The following is a 16,294-nucleotide window of genomic DNA, read 5'->3' on the forward strand; positions in this document are numbered from 1 at the left end:
TGTAATTGCCAGCAAGCGCTCTTTTTCACAGCTATTGGCTAAGTGAGAATTGAAAACGTTTTGAGTGTGTTTGGATTATTGCGGGAAAATCATTAATTTGAATCCAGATTACATCTTAGTGAAAATCTTTCTGTGCTAATACTGTACTGAGTCCAAGCAGAATTCCTATAAAAGAGAGGATAAGGGGAAAAAATTATTCAAAACTTCTAGAAAGAAGCTAGATAAAATTCAGGTTCTTAACACAGAATTTTAAAATACATATACGGTCACCAATCAGGATCATCCTAAAATTTCCCACGTTAGCAAAACGTTCAGTCGGCTACTGTCTCATCATCTAGTAAATACTGATTTCCCGGAACAGTAGAAATAACAACACTCTTTTTTTTTCTCTCTCTTTTCCTTCAAAATGTGATCATTTTACATATTTGGGAAAAGAATTGCTCCCTCCATGATAGCCTCTCGAGACCCACAATATCTAAGTATTCACAAGTAAGTTGTTTTCTTTCTGTAATAATGACTTGTTTTAAAGTTCAACCACGACTAGTTGGGTTACACTGTTTAATCAAAAAAATAAGATGGTCTTTAATATAATGAGATTTTCCAGGATCTCTGTTCCAATTAGGACTATTTAGAAATGATGCCAGAAGATGGAACATCCGCCCCCCCCCCAAAAAAAAAACATGCTCAGGGCAGCATCAAAGTGCCCGGCACACCACTATTCGGTGGACAGTCCAGAAGGAAGGCTCTGGCCTTGCAGAGGTGCTTGGGGCCGTTTTATTCCCCCAAAGATAACTTTGCACACAAGCGCTCAAGGTGTGGTCCCTGTTGGTCCACTAGACGCTGGCAATTTTCCTCCCGAAGGGTCGGAGAAGACCGGCTGGACTCCTACACTAGTCCTTAAGGCGATCAGCTGCTTCTCAGAATAACGGGCTTTTTCCTCTTTTCTTCGTTTCCTCGGAATTTAGGCAGCGAGGTGAATATAAAGGTCAAGGGAGGTTGCGGGCCTTCCCGCAGGGTGCTGACGGCAGGGTAAGCACCGAGGTTACCCCGGTCCCCTGGCGGGGCGCGGCCAGAGGCTGAGGAGACGGGCCTAGAGCAACGGCAGCCGGTGATGCTGCGCCGCCCGCGGGCCTGGCCCGCGCTCAGGGGAGGGCGGGGCGGGCGGGGCGGGCGGGGCCGGTGCTCCAGGGGAGACCAGGGGAGGGCGGGGCCGAGCGGGGTGGGCGGGGCCAGGCGGGGCGGGCGGGACAGGAGCTCAAGGGGAGACCAGGGGAGGCGGGGCCGGGGGAGGGCGGGGCCGAGCGGGGGCGGGGCCAGGCGGGGCGGATGGGGCAGGAGCTCAAGGGGAGACCAGGGGAGGCGGGGCCGGGGGAGGGCGGGGCCGAGCGGGATGGGAGGGGCCTACGCTCGAAAGGAGACCAGGGGAGGCGGGGCCGGGGGAGGGCGGGGCCAGGGGGCGGGTGGGGCAGGAGCTCAAGGGGAGACCAGGGGAGGCGGGGCCGGGGGAGGGCGGGGCCCGAGGGGGGTGGCGGGGCCAGGCGGGGCGGATGGGGCAGGAGCTCAAGGGGAGACCAGGGGAGGCGGGGCCAAGCGGTGTGGGCGGGGGCGGGGCCGATGCTCGAGGGGAGACCAGGGGAGGCGGGGCCGAGCGGGGTGGGCGGGGCCAGGCGGGGCGGGCGGGACAGGAGCTCAAGGGGAGACCAGGGGAGGCGGGGCCGGGGGAGGGCGGGGCCGAGCGGGGGCGGGGCCAGGCGGGGCGGATGGGGCAGGAGCTCAAGGGGAGACCAGGGGAGGCGGGGCCGGGGGAGGGCGGGGCCGAGCGGGATGGGAGGGGCCTACGCTCGAAAGGAGACCAGGGGAGGCGGGGCCGGGGGAGGGCGGGGCCAGGGGGCGGGTGGGGCAGGAGCTCAAGGGGAGACCAGGGGAGGCGGGGCCGGGGGAGGGCGGGGCCCGAGGGGGGTGGCGGGGCCAGGCGGGGCGGATGGGGCAGGAGCTCAAGGGGAGACCAGGGGAGGCGGGGCCGAGCGGGGTGGGCGCCCGGGGCCTACGCTCGAGGTGAGACCAGGGGAGGCGGGACCGAGCGCTCCGTGGGCGGGGCCTGCGCTCGAGAGGAGACCAGGGGAGGCGGGGCCTAGCGGGGTGGGCGGGGCCTGCGCTCGAGGGGAGACCAGGGGAGGCGGGGCCGAGGGGTGGGCGGGGCCAGGCGGGTGGGCGGGGCAGGAGCTCAAGGGGAGACCAGGGGAGGCGGGACCGAGCGCTCCGTGGGCGGGGCCTGCGCTCGAGAGGAGACCAGGGGAGGCGGGGCCGAGCGCTCGCGTGGGCGGGGCCTGCGCTCGAGGGGAGAACAGGGGAGGCGGGGCCGAGCGCTCGCGTGGGCGGGGCCTGCGTTCGAGGGGAGACCAGGGGAGGCGGGGCGGGTGGGCGGGGCCTGCGCTCGAGGGGAGACCAGGGGAGGCGGGGCCGGGGGAGGGCGGGGCCGAGGGGTGGGCGGAGCCAGGCGGGTGGGCGGGGCAGGAGCTCAAGGGGAGACCAGGGGAGGCGGGACCGAGCGCTCGCGTGGGCGGGGCCTGCGCTCGAGGGGAGACCAGGGGAGGCGGGGCCGAGGGGTGGGCGGGGCCTGCGCTCGAGGGGAGACCAGGGGAGGCGGGGCCGGGGGAGGGCGGGGCCAGGCGGGTGGGCGGGGAGACCAGGGGAGGCGGGACCGAGCGCTCGCGTGGGCGGGGCCTGCGCTCGAGGGGAGACCAGGGGAGGCGGGGCCGGCGCTCGAGGGGAGGGCGGGGCTGGCCTGGGGGAGGCCGACGGGCGTGGCAAGAGTTCGAGGGGAGAGGGGACGGCGGAGCCGGCGCTCGAGGGAGGGCGGGGCCGGGCGGGGTGGGCGTGGCCAAGCCCGGGCGTAGCAGGCGCTCGAGGGGAGAGTGGGCGGGGCCGGGCCGGGCCGGGTGGGCGGGGCCTGCGCTGGAAGAGAGCACGGGGCGGGCGGGGCCGGGCGGGGCCGGGCGGGGCGCGTGCGCGCGGAGGGTCGGCGGGCGCGCGCATCCCGGGCGGGGCCTGGCGGCGGAGTCGTGCTGCGGGGCGAGGCTGCGGGCGGCGGGGCTGGAGGAGAGGTCCGCACCGCGCGCCGCTGCTGTACGGATCCCCGTGGTGACAACCGTTATTCCTATTCTCCTTCTTGGTGACGAGGACCCCTGTTACCTGCTTACGCCTCTGGATGACAGGACGTCCTAGCTGGGGTCCGGGCTGGCGTCCGTTCAGGCTGCACCTGGGCGCAGCGGGGCCGCGTGGCTGAGTCCGCCGAGGCCCCCGAGAGGCGGGGCTTGTGTTTCCTTTCTCCTCCTTTAGTGCAGACTGTTTTTGTCTTTCTGGCCCTTCCTTCCAGGTTCCTGGGTGGGGAGAACCTGGGGAGGCACCGGGACGTGCAGGGCGCAGCGGGCTTGGAGGGAAGCCGGTGGTTTGGGCGATCGCTGGTCTGCGTGCAGGTGTCGGTGCACCTGTGGGTCCGCGCTCGGTGCATCGTGGGTTTGCACGGGTGTGCGTGCTTCTCGGGAGGCTGGAGGGGGGCAGAGCGCGAGGCGGAGACCCCAGCAGCTCGGTGGGTAAAGCCCAGCTCCGAAGGGGGAGCCGATGGAGCTTCCTCCCGGTCTGGCTTTTTTCTTAAGTACAAGTGTAGGAACTTTAGTAACAGGTGTTGGGAGAGGAGAGACTCCTGCATAAATCTAGCTTTGGGGATCTTTCAAGCCTAACCAAGCCTTCCCTTTTTTACCCCTTAGGAGCATGCATGCATTTTAAAAACAGTCCATGAAAAAAAGTGGGAAAGTATAAGAGTGTTGCATCAGACTCTGGGAAATATGCACCTTGGTTTTTGTTTTTTGTTTTTTTGGTTTTTTTTTAGCATAATTAGCACGTGGTTTCTTTTTCCTTGTAGATGATTGTGTCCCAGTGAGACTGTGGCGGCTGCCAGGAGGTTGGTTATTCCACTTTGCCCTGTGCCTACTCCATAGGTTGATTAGCCTCTCAGACCAGAAAGTTGACAGCAATAGGCGGATCCGGTTGCTAGGTTTTGTCTCAAATAATATTCGTTGAGCATTTTTTTTTTTTGTAAGTCTGGGGAAAAAAAAGTTTATGTTTTTAGGCGTAAAATGCATATCTCACATACATAAATCTGCATTCCGATGTTTAAATTGAGTCAGGTGCCTGTGCTCCTAAAAGTTGTTGGAACCACTAGAGCCACTGAAATTCAGTTTTACTGACCAATGCCTGGCCTTTAAAATGTTTGCTTAGGATTGCATGGTCACAGGCAAGGCCATGTGCTCATCAATAGTTTTTTTTTTTTAAATGCTTTGTCACAAATGGAGTCAGACACCAGGCTTCATTCCCTGCAGATTTTTTTCTGGCAAGTCCCAGGCTGAACCCTGGGCTGTTTAACATGGACATGATGTACAAATGCAGGCTGGATTTAGAAAGCCCAGATTGCATTCAACTTAGATTTTTTTACGAGTATTATTTATTAATTTTTTTTACCATTTTTAATTTTTTACTATTTACTATTTTATTTTACTATTTATTAATTTTTTTACTACCTCAATTTTTTTTCCTTTTAAAAAAAATCGTGACCCTTTAAGTACTGCAGCTCCATCTTTGATTTTAAGGGTCTTTCTTACCTATGACGTAGGGTCAGCCTATTTATTTGTCCCATTAGCTTTGCAGTTTGGCAGTACCATGTGACGAAGCTTTTGCGGAAGGGAACCACCACCCTTTCTCACTCTTTTAGCAGATTGTATTAGGGAGGCCCGGGTAGTGGTGAGCCAAGGTCATATACATCTTGTGTTTCTGTGCTTTTTTTTTTTTTTAATGTTGCTAAACTGAGATAAAAGCTTATGCAAAAGCAACCCAAGGCACCCCGCAGGTAATGCTATTGATTTTCCTAATGCGTGGGGAATACGTGGGGAACCTCAGATTCGCCTCTGCTGCAAAAGTGTAGAGACTGTTACTAGAAATCTTTACTATTTTCCAATATCCCTCTCTCCTTTATTTTCCTTTTAAACATAACAGGTGTACTGAGCAGTTTCATCAGCGTAGATTTAATCGAACATTTTACTGTATAGAAATAACTGCAGTAATCTGTATCCTTATGCTTATAATTAGGTTTTTAGAAGTCCTTTTTTTAAATGAAGAGTTATTTTTGAGTGCACAGTGGTTAAACTACTGAGTCCCCACGGTAACCCAGGGCACCGAAATACTTTCAAGAAAGAGACATTTTCTTGGTCTGAGTTTATCTATTCAGTTATATATACGGTACTGGGAATGTCTTTACTCTTCACCAGTCACGTGGCTTAAATGTATATACATCTATTTCGTGTGTTTTCATTTTGCTGCATAGAGAACAGTTTTATATTTTCTTAAATGTAAATAAAGATGTTTTGAAGCTGCTTTTCTTTTTACCTCTCATATCTAAAAATTTCATCTCTGTTCTTAACTATTTTAATTATTTCTGGCCAGATACTTAGTTGTTTCTTTTTGTCTTTCGGGATGATAGTTATTTCCTTTATTTGAAGTAGAGATTGATCCTAAGAGTCTCTTAAAAAAAAAAAATTAGAGGTGCCTGGGTGGCCCAGTCGGTTAAGTGTCTGCCTTCGGCTCAGGTCATGATCCCGGGGTCCTGGGGTCAAGACCCTACATCTGCATCGGGCTCCCTGTTCAGTGGGAAGTCTGCTTGTGCCCCTCTCCCCTCTTCTTGTGCTTGCACACTTGCATGCGCTCTCTCTCTCAAATAAAAATAAAACCTTTTTTAAAATAAAAATTTTAAAAATCATTACTAAAGAAATGATTTAAAAATCATTAATAAGAAAATATCACACAACTTGAATCATAGAATTAAAAAAAAAAATCCTAAAGTAATGAAAGGATATTGTCTGTTTTTAAAAGCGTATTTGTGAATTCACTCATTTATTCCAGAATGATTTGTTGGAAACCTGCTATGCATAAAGTACTTTGTAGGTGCCAAACTTTAAACTTTATTAAAACTTAAAATGGTGTGAGGATTTATAATTTTAGACATTGAAATGAAATTTTAAATCATTTTCAAAGGCTTTATTTATCTATAATTATATCTACTTGAGGTTTTTAAAATTTTTTAACTTTTTTTTTATTATGTTGTTTGGCTAGAATAGTGTTATTTATTCACACTACCCCCAATACTTGGAAACAATTGTGTATTTGCTTCAGTGATGGTTTTAGATTGTCCGCACCCAGCAGATAGTAGATATCTGTGTATATATTCTGTGACTGTGTCCTTCACCAAAAAAAGGTAAATAATATTTGTTTCCTTAACGTTAGGTTGACTGAGCAACATTGCCTTTGGTGCTGTGGATGACGGAAATGTCAATGTCGGTTACTTATTCTGAGGGAGGCACTGTTCTAAGCCTTGGTTTTGTTTTATCTTCTCTACAATTATCATGCTAATTGAACATTCTAGAACCTGCGTCAAATTTCCACCAAAGGCAGCAGAACACAGCTCAGCTCAGCGGGGTTCAAATCCCTGGCTGCCCCTTCTTAGCTCTTTGCCCTTGGACCAGCTGCTGAACTTCTCTAAGCCCCTGTGGTTTCCTCACCTGTGAAATTGGGGTAAAGTGAGACCTAACTCCAGGTATTAGGATCTAAGGCAATCATCTGCGTCTAGAATTTAGTTTTGTAACGCACACAGATGAGGCCTCATTAGAGGCTAATTGTTAGAAGACAAATGGCCCAGCTGTCCTGGCTGTATTGTCCCTGCTTTCTGTGATAATAGTTGATGATCTATTATCTTTTTTTAATTTTTATTTATTTATTCATGAGAGACACAGAGAGAGAGAGAGAGGCAGAGGGAGAAGCAGCTCCGTGCAGGGAGCCCGATGTGGGACTTGATCCTGGGTCTCCAGGATCATGCCTGGGCTGAAGGCAGGCTGAGCCACCCAGGGATCCCCGATCTACTATGTATCATCAACAAATGCTGGGTGAATCCTGGGCATTTGTTCATAAAATAGCACACCTAGTTTGCTACTGTCCTCCTCAGGGCAGAGAAGGAAGCCTGCAGCTCTCAGATTGTAAAACAGGTACCTGCTCTAGCCAGGTCCTACGGTCTGTTGCAGAGCCTGATACACACACACACACACACCCCACCCCGGGCTGCAGAGGAACTGCTGGTACCCAAAGGGTCCAAGTGAGTGATGTAAGCGAGGAGACCTCGATTCGTCCTCCACATGAGTCAGGTCTGCGAGCTCCGCCAGCATTGATTGCGCTGGACCAAGTCCATGGTGGGTCTGGCCGGGTGACCCGAGGATGAAAGCCGCCTTGTGCTCAGCACCCGCCGGGCCAGCTGGCTGGAGACCCTAGCAAAGGTGGTAAAGGCACAAGGGCTGCAATGCGCCCCACCTCCCCATGGTAGAGGGCAGGGCGTTCTGGAAGCGCCTAATCCTTCCCAGGCGTTTTCTCCTGTGCATGTTCATCTCCTGAGTCCTTGCAACCGGCGGGGATTTAGTCCTAAGCGTGTAAGGTGGGTGCGCTGCCCCTGCGTCTAGTCTCCCAAGAAGACCTGTAGCCTTCGGAGCAAGGTGAGCTGCAATGCTCGGTGATGCCACGCTTCCTTCCGAGGCGCGCAGCGGTGACCTGCAGCAGCCGATGTAGTCCGTGGCCTTGCCCTCCAAACCCCATCGTTCTGCTCTCTGCTCACGCCCCGGACTAAGCGTGTGTGCTTTGTTCTTAAGTGTCACGGGGCTAAACGGGTGTGCGTGCGGGGACCGGGGGAGGGGAGAGTGCGGTGGGTGCATCCCCTTCCCTGTGTAGAGGAGGAGCTCGCACGCCGGACAGCACAGCTGGGCGCGGTGGCCTCAGCGTCACTCGTGAGATTAGCGTGCTCTTGACAGCCCTTGGGGATCCACGACAATCAGAGCCCCCCACCTTTATGTTTTGATGTCAGAGACTTGATCAGGGTCGAAATGAGGAAGTTCCAGGCATGGGTTCAAATCCCTGGCTGCCCCTTCTTAGCTCCTCCTCGGCCTGTCCCAGGTCGTGGCCTGCCTTGGTGGCACCGGGACAGTTGCTTCATTTCTTCCGTTGGTGGTACCAGGTGTAGCGATACCCTCCAAGGGAAGGAGGCACGCGGTGTGCGGCTCTGTTCGTGAGCTACGGGCAAGACGGGTTGTGGTCCTTTCCTCTTCCCTCCCCTGCAGATCCAGGCAGGACACCGACACTTTGATCTGTTTGACGTATTAACATGGCTCTGTGTAAGGCTTGCTTTAAGGAAGCTTGTTTCTTCTTCTTCTTTTTTTTTTTTTTTTTTTAAGATTGTATTTATTTGTTCAGGAGAGACACAAAGAGAAGGGCAGAGACCGAGGCGGAGACATAGAGACATGGGCAGAGGGAGAAGCAGGATCCTTCCGGGGAGCCTGATGCAGGGCTCGATCCTGGGAACCCAGGATCATGACCTGAGCCCAAGGCAGATGCTCAGGCCCCACCTGGGTGCCCCTAAAGAAAAAGTTCTTAACTACAAGCGATTTGCATGCAAACCACCACACAAGCTGAGACTTAGCCTGTGCTCCTGCTTCTCATTGGATGGTGCCTTGCTCTGAGCCATGGAAACTTGTACACCGTTGCTGGTGGGGGTCCCTTCCTTGTGCTCAGGACCCCCACGCACCCCTTCACTTACCAACCTACCCAGAATTAGACCCATAAGAAGGTCCCTCGGGTCACCACTCCTTTTAGCAGAAGCTAAGGAAACTGGAACATTCCCTTCTTCCTTGCCCCCCATTTCCCGAACCCGGAGTCATGGCATTAAAAAAGGATTGCTTCCAGTGGGTTTGTCACTTGGTGTATCACTTTGCCCAAGTGATCCTGCTTGGGAGGAGAAAGGGCATCTCATCCTGCACCCTCAGTCTGGTTATTCTCAGTACGCAGCTGTGGGACACGTGGTGTCCCCAGTGGTGAAGAGATGGCACGAGTGGGGTCAGTGAGGAGCCGAAGTGATGGGCCGCAGTGGCTGCAGGTGGATCCATTAACATAACCAGCTGGTTTGCCACCGTTTGCTTAGCAGAGATTGTGGGGTTAGGAACCAGAAAGGCCGGTTTTGCTAATCTACTGTAAAACGAGCCTCTGCGATGAATTGGAGCAGTGCGCTTTTCAGATCCACACCTGAGGCCTAGACTTGGCCCTGAGTGTTTCCTACTACGTATCATTCTTAAGGCACCTCACTTACGGGTCCTTGTCCTTATTCTTATTCTATACGGGTCCTCATTTTGGAAATGAAGTGTTGTCCATAAGGCGAAGACATGTTGGAGCCTCAAATGCTGTCAGGACGTCGTACAGTTAGTGGACGTGTGGATTTTAAGAGGCCAGACTTTTCGATGAGTTGTTGATGTGGGCTGGCTGGAGGATACGGGAAGGGCTCTTGCTGAAATGGGAGGAGGGCCTATACCTCCCCTAGACCTCTCGCGAATGACCTCTGTCCCTTTGAAACATCCGCACAAAGACAAACAGGCACCTTTCTCATAAGAACAAGTAAGGGAACCACAGCACACACGTAGGGGCAATGGGCAAAATGGTAGCCCTCGGACGGCCAAGCACCACGTGGCTGGCTCAGCCCCCCACCATCGCTCAGTCCTGGGCTCGCAACTGGGCAAAGGTAACTCTTGGCCCTGCCAAGTCAGTCTACCTGGCACACAGTGGGACAGGGAGGCACCTGACCCCAAAAGGGGAGGCCTGTGTGTCCCATACCAATAAGATACCTCTGCATGCCCCTGGGGTTGGCTGGGAATGGGAAGTGAGGCCACCCTGGGCCTCAGGCATCTGAGGGACGAGCCAGAGGCCTCCAGGGGTATCAGGAGGTCCAGGTGCAGCATACTCAGGCCCCCAAGGCTGGAGAAGGCCAGCAGTGGTTCAGCATCCCCGTCATGGGCGACTTGTGGCCAAGAGGCCAGGAGCATCCACTGTGTCAGAGGACTCAGGCCCAGCAAGGCTGCCAAGGGGTAGAGAGCAGGAGTAGGGCAAGGGGAGGACGGGAGTGTCAGGGGCAGGGAGTAGAAGGATGAGCCCATTCCCCAAGAATGTCTGTCCCTTGGCAGCCTGGGCTGAGGTCCCCCAGGACAGCATGGGGTCCCTAGATCCATCTGGCAGGCACCTTTCTTCCAGGTGCCACATAGCACTCATCTGAAATATAAGGGACCAACACTGGGTAGAGTCATGGTCAAGCACAGGAATTTGGAACCAGGTCACAGAGCCCTAATGAGAAATAGGATCAAGATCCTGTCTCCATTCATGAATTTCCATTCATGAGCGGTCATTGATCAATAACCGTTAGGTGTGGCTAAATAATTATTGAATATCTGGACGTTTCCCACATGGACCAGTCTTGGAGTAAAAATGCCTATAAATGTATTTGACTTTCGAGTACTAGACTGAGTAACTTTATTTGCTATTTAATAATATCTAGGGACGTCTGGGTGGTTCAGTGTTGAGCATCTGCCTTCGACTCAGGTCTTGACCCTAGGGTCCTGGGATCAAGTCCCGCATCAGGCTCCCTGCATGGAGCCTGCTTCTCCCTCTGCCTGTATCTCTGCCTCTCTCTTTGTGTCTCTCAGGAATAAATAAATAAAATCTTTAAAAAATAATATCTGTTAAGCTTGGTGTTAACACTGAGTTTGGTTTTTCCATAATTGAATGCAAAAAAAAAAAAGTTTGCTTTATGGATTTCGATCAGCTCTTCCTTCAACTTCCTTATTTTTAATTGAGGATTTTAATATCAAAGTAATTAATATTTATTGGAAAAAGTAATAGAAAAGTATAGAAAGTAAATGTCTTTTCTTTTTCTTTTTTTAAAGATCTATTTATTCATTCATGAGAGAGGCAGACACAGGCAAGGGAGAAGCAGGCTCCTTGCAGGGAGCCCAGTGCGGGATCCAGTCCTGGATCCCAGGATCTCGCCCTGAGCTGAAGGCAGATACTCAGCTGCTGAGCCACTCAGGCATCCCAGTAAATGTCTTTCCTATCTTCTCCCCAAACCACTATATTTATCATATAATGGAATTACTATATAATTAATTAATATATAATATATAATAAATATTTACAATTTAATGTATTAAATAATTTATAATATATAACTATTATATAATTTTTAAGTAACAAGATTACATTGTCCATATTATTTGGTGACTTCGTTTTTTTCATTTATTTTATCTTAGACATCCTATGGGACCTTATTTATAGACCCACTTTATCTTTCCAATCCAGCCTTTGACCGTACAGGCTCAGAACCTTGCATTTTCAATTTTCCCGAGTATTTTTAAGAAATACTGAACTAGGGGTCTGAAACTAATACATGTGTATTGTAGGAAAATCAATTATACATATAAACAAAAAACCCAAAAATACCCTGCAATCCTTTTCATAAAGGCATAACAATTGTCAATAGATTGATATATCTATTTTTTTAAAAAAATTATATACATACAAATATACATATGTACACATATATGTATTTTAATTTAAAAATGTTTCATTGCTACTTCATAACCTTATTGTTTCTTTCAAAAATATGAGAACTTTTTTCCATGTGACGTAAGCTCTTTATTTTATTTATTTTATGATTTTTCTAAAAGGTTTATTTATTTATTTGAGACAAAGAGATCATGAGTCGGGGCTGAGGGAGGGCAGAGGGAGAGGGAGAGAAACAAACAGGCTCCCCAGTGAGTGCGGAGCCAGACACGGGGCTTGATCCCAAGACCCCGAGATCCTGACCTGAGCTGAGCCACCCAGACACCCCTGGCATAAGCATTTTAAAGCTTTTTGATAAAATATCCCCTATTTGTCTTCTAGAAATCCTGGTTTAAGGTCCACCTGCTGTGTGTGTTTATTTCCCTCCATGGGAGCTAATTTGTCCTCAGAATCACTTTTTAATCTTAGTTATTCTTACAGGTAGAAAATAACATCTTATTTTAATTTGTGTTTGATTATTAATGAGTTTAAACATCTTATTTCTCTGTTTATTACCAAGTAGAATCTATTATAAATAACTTATCCTAGTCTCTTGCTTATTTTTACATTGTAGTGTTTATTGTTCCATCCTAATGATTTTTAAGGGATTTTTGTATATTATGGAAATCTACTATACCCAGTTTGCCTAACTTGGCTGTTTAAGATGAGAGGTCAAGTGGTTACATATTTGGGCCCTAAAGCCAAACAGGCATGGTTTGAGTACCGGCCCCACCATTTACGAGCTGTATGAATTTTGGTCAAATTACTCGACCCTTTAATCCTTAATAGCTACATCTATAAAATTGGGACAGTATAGCACCTACCCCATAAAGAGCTATGAAAATTAAACGAGAATGTCCCCGAAGTGCTTTAACATGGTGCCTGGAGTAAATGCTCAGGAAATGTCAACTTTTTATTTTTTTCTCAACGGCAATTCAGAACCTAATAGCATAAAGGAAATGTCACACCATGACCATTATTATTATAATTGTATGTAACAGGGACTTTGTTGCTAAATTACACTAAAATGGGACTTGTGCTCTTAAAAAAATACATCCATATACAGGTACCTTATATATCCATACGTATATGGTATGAACAGTCATAAAGCCATAAAACACATATTTATACGTGTATTGTGTGCATGCCTACATAGGTGAATTATATGAACAGTCACAAAGTTATTTTATACGTGAGCACGTGTAGTTGAATTGGATAGAAATCGATGCTAGGAATCCCAGTTTAGGTGGCTGCCAGGGCGGAGGTGGACAGCCTCCTACCCATCCCAAATACATAGAAATGTCAGATGAAATACGTAGCTGAGATGATGAACAGAAAGGGAAATCCTGGTGTTGGAAAGAAAAATAACTCACTGCAGGGAAGTCAGCTGAGGGTGAAGCCATGGTGGTTCCATAGAGGTATTCGATTTGGACATGGGCTTTCAGGGGCGAGGCATTGGGGTTGTACCGTCTACCTGGGAAGTGGGCGAGAGCTCTCTAGTCTGCAGCAGGCAGAGAACTGAAACAAAACACCCTGCATAATATTGAAACCAGAAAATCCACATCCTGGCCAGGAAAGTAGAAGGGGCAAGGTTGCTCGCTGGGCCCCCTTTCAGAAGAGCACCAATCTCTCTCATGGGGGCTCCACCCTCATGACCCAATCACCTCCCAAAGGCCCCATCTCCCCATATCATCACTCCGGGGTCTAGATTTGTACATACAGCTTATATTTCAGAAGACTGTTTTCAGGTACACTTGTCTGTAGGTCAAGGGGGACAGGATTTGATTTAAGCATTTTCCAGAGGAACACAGAAGGATTTCCACAAAAGACCGGGATAAATTAATCAGTGATTAAAATCGGGGCTGTTTTTCTCCTTTGAGATCGTCAAGCATCCTCTTCTATAATTGATTGTCTTGGTCTACATTGAAAATCTGCTGAAGCAGTTAAGCTTTCTCTTCGATGATATTGGCAACGGTTTTAGGTTATACCTTAGCTAAGGTACTGACTTGATAGACCGAAATATTAAATCAGTTCTCCACCTACTCGGTACCTGCGCCGGTGGAGATGAGCAGGGTGGGAGAAAAGCCATGCAGAATGCTTGTATTTTGAGTTCACGACCACCTAATTATTCATTACTAAGGGGGATAAGACTGTAGCTTCACAGTGGAGGACCGTGGTGGTGGACATCAGGTGCTCCATGATATGATGCATCAAAAAGGACCTGTCGCTTATGAGGTATTACTGCCCAAAAATACAAATCTGATTTATTTGTTTTTTTAAAAAAAGATTTTAAATTTTATTTATTCATGAGAGACAGAGAGAGAGAGGCAGAGACAGGCAGAGGGAGAAGCAGGCTCCATGCAGGGAGCCCGACATGGGACTTGGTCCTGGGACTCCAGGATCACACCCTGGGTTGAAGGCAGGCCCTTCAACTGCTGAGCCACCCAGGGATCCCCAAAGGAATTCATACTTTAAAAAAAATTTTTTTTAATTTATTTAAACTGCTAAGCCACCCAGGGATCCCCAAAGGAATTCATACTTTAAAAAAAATTTTTTTTAATTTATTTATTGAGAGAAACAGAGAGAGGCAGACACACAGGCAGAAGGAGGGGCAGGCCCCATGCAGGGAGCCCAACGTGGGACTCGATCCCAGGACTCCAGGACCACAACCTGAGCCAAAAGCAGATGTTCAACCACTGAGTCCCCCAGGTGTCCCTAGACCTGATTTAAAGGGTGAGGAGACAGACAAGCCCAAACAGGGGACGGGACATTCTATGACTAACTTTTTCCAAAGTGTTGAGGTGTTCAAAGACAGAGGAAGTATCCCGGGTTCAGGAGATGAAGGGGACATCACACCTAAATGGAATATGGGATCGTGGATGGGTTCTTAGTCCAGAAAAAGAACATTAATAGGACAATACGCTAAATTTGAAAAAGGTCTGTAGTTTAGTTAATAGTGGTGGATCAATGCTAACTTCCTGATGTTGCCACTTGTGCTGTGGTTGTATTAGATGTTAACATCCAGGATCCTGAGATCATGACCTGAGCTGAAGGCAGCTCATGATCGACTGACCCACCAGGCACAGTTTTTCCCTCTCTCTCTGATAGGAAATTCCAGAATCATAGAAACTTACTGTTATTTCTCCCATTTTAAAAATGACACATGAGGGGCGCCTGGGTGGCCCAGTCGGTTAAGTGTCTGACTCTTGGTTTTGGTTCAGGTCATGAGCTCAGGGTCCTGAGATCCAGCCCCATGTCAGGGTCCATGCTCAGCGCGGAGGCTGCTTGTCCCTCTCCCTCTGTGCTCTCTCGCTCTCTCGCTCTCATAAATAAATAAAATCTTTAAAAAAAGATTTTTTTTTTGAGCCAGCCCCCTTGAGCCAGCTTCCACTACATTTCTTTTCTTCCTTTGTAATAAATCTTTTGAAATTTATCGTCGCCGTCTCCAATTTCTTCCCTCCCATTCTTTTGAGGAAAGAGTCCAGCGGGACTTTGGCCCCACCTCTCCCCCAAACTGTCCTTACGTGGTTACTGATGGCCTCTGTGCTTCAGTGGTCAGTTCTCTACCCTTGTCTTAGGACTAGCAGCAGCGTTTCAGGGACTGATCCCTCTTCCCAGCTTGCGATCTCTTGACTAGGCCTCTAGGTCATCCCAAGCACCTGCTTTATTTCCTATCCCTCTGAGAGTTCCTTCTTAGTACAACCTGCTGGACCCTCTTCATTTGCCTGCCCAGGTATGTTGAAGTGCCTCAAAGCTCAGAGCTTGGATCTCTTCTCTCCTTTCTCCGTATTGGTTCTCTGGGTGGTCTCATCCAACCGCACGGCTTTAAATACCATCCGCATGCCGCTGACCTCAAACCTAACCCTACAGCGTGGGCCTCCAGACACGGCAGGCCACTGCCCCCCCTGAAATCTCCTAACTGGGTCCCTAACAGGGCTAAAACTGAGCTCGTACAATTCACCCTCCACCCTCCACCCACCCCAGGCTGCTCCCGTCCAGTCTTTCCACACTGGTTAATGCAGACTTCCCATGGCTCAGGCTATTGACTCTTCACTTTCTCATGTGCCGCAAAGAATCTGTCAGCAAATACTGTCAAAACACACCCAGAATCAGATGACTTCTTGTCATCTCCACTGCTAAGACCTTAGTCAAAGCCACCCTGTCTCTCAGAGATTATTGCAACAGCCTCCCCCTGGTCTTACTGCCCCCAGCTTTCTCTCCTTTGGTTTAATTGGGAGATTTCCTCCCCTGCAATGACTTCTTACACCACTTAGGATAGGAGTCCACCCCCCATGAGATCAGGCCCTTCTGACCTCATCTGCTGCTACTTTACCTCTCCATCTCTGTCTCATCACATTGGCCTTGCAAACGGCAGGTGCACCTTCCCCTCAGGACCTTTGCCCTTGTTCCTTCTGCCTTGAATCTTAGCCCAGAATCTGTAGGGCTTACTCTGCTTCCACTCCTCACCCTCAGCACCCACTTCTTTCATGTTTCAACTCAAATGTCCCTTTCTCAGTAAGACGTTGCCCGGTGGCCTGATTGAGAATTTCAAGCCCATATCGCCCTTCTCTGCCTAAAGGATTCACACATACTACGCACACACACACTTCTGTTTCCCCCTCCGTGGTTTCATTTTTTTTCTTCCTAAGACTTATCACTTTCTAATATATTGTACACTTTGTTATCTTGTATATTGTCTGCATCTCCCAGGTAGGATGTGCTCTACGACAGGTCAGGAACTTTTGTCTGATTCATGCACGACTGTATCTCGCGTGCCTCTGATTATACCTGA

At 49.7% G+C, this 16,294-nt stretch overlaps 1 protein-coding gene across 3 annotated transcripts in view; it reads left to right on the forward strand.

The window, feature by feature from the left end:
• The first annotated feature begins 3,032 nt into the window (after positions 1-3,032).
• The window catches only part of LCP1 (lymphocyte cytosolic protein 1), an 83,474-nt gene continuing 70,212 nt past the window's right edge, over positions 3,033-16,294 (forward strand). The window contains exons 1-2 of one of the 3 annotated variants that reach the window (XM_072760580.1): positions 3,033-3,126; positions 3,923-3,961. The gene's annotated coding sequence lies outside the window, so the exon portion shown is untranslated. Of the gene's footprint in view, positions 3,127-3,922; positions 3,962-4,707; positions 4,904-16,294 lie in introns of those variants that run through there. The other 2 variants (XM_072760579.1, XM_072760581.1) reach the window with 2 other exon arrangements.

Source organism: Vulpes vulpes, chromosome 6 (assembly GCF_048418805.1).
Source record: "Vulpes vulpes isolate BD-2025 chromosome 6, VulVul3, whole genome shotgun sequence".
In the NCBI taxonomy this organism is placed as follows: Eukaryota; Metazoa; Chordata; class Mammalia; order Carnivora; family Canidae; genus Vulpes; species Vulpes vulpes.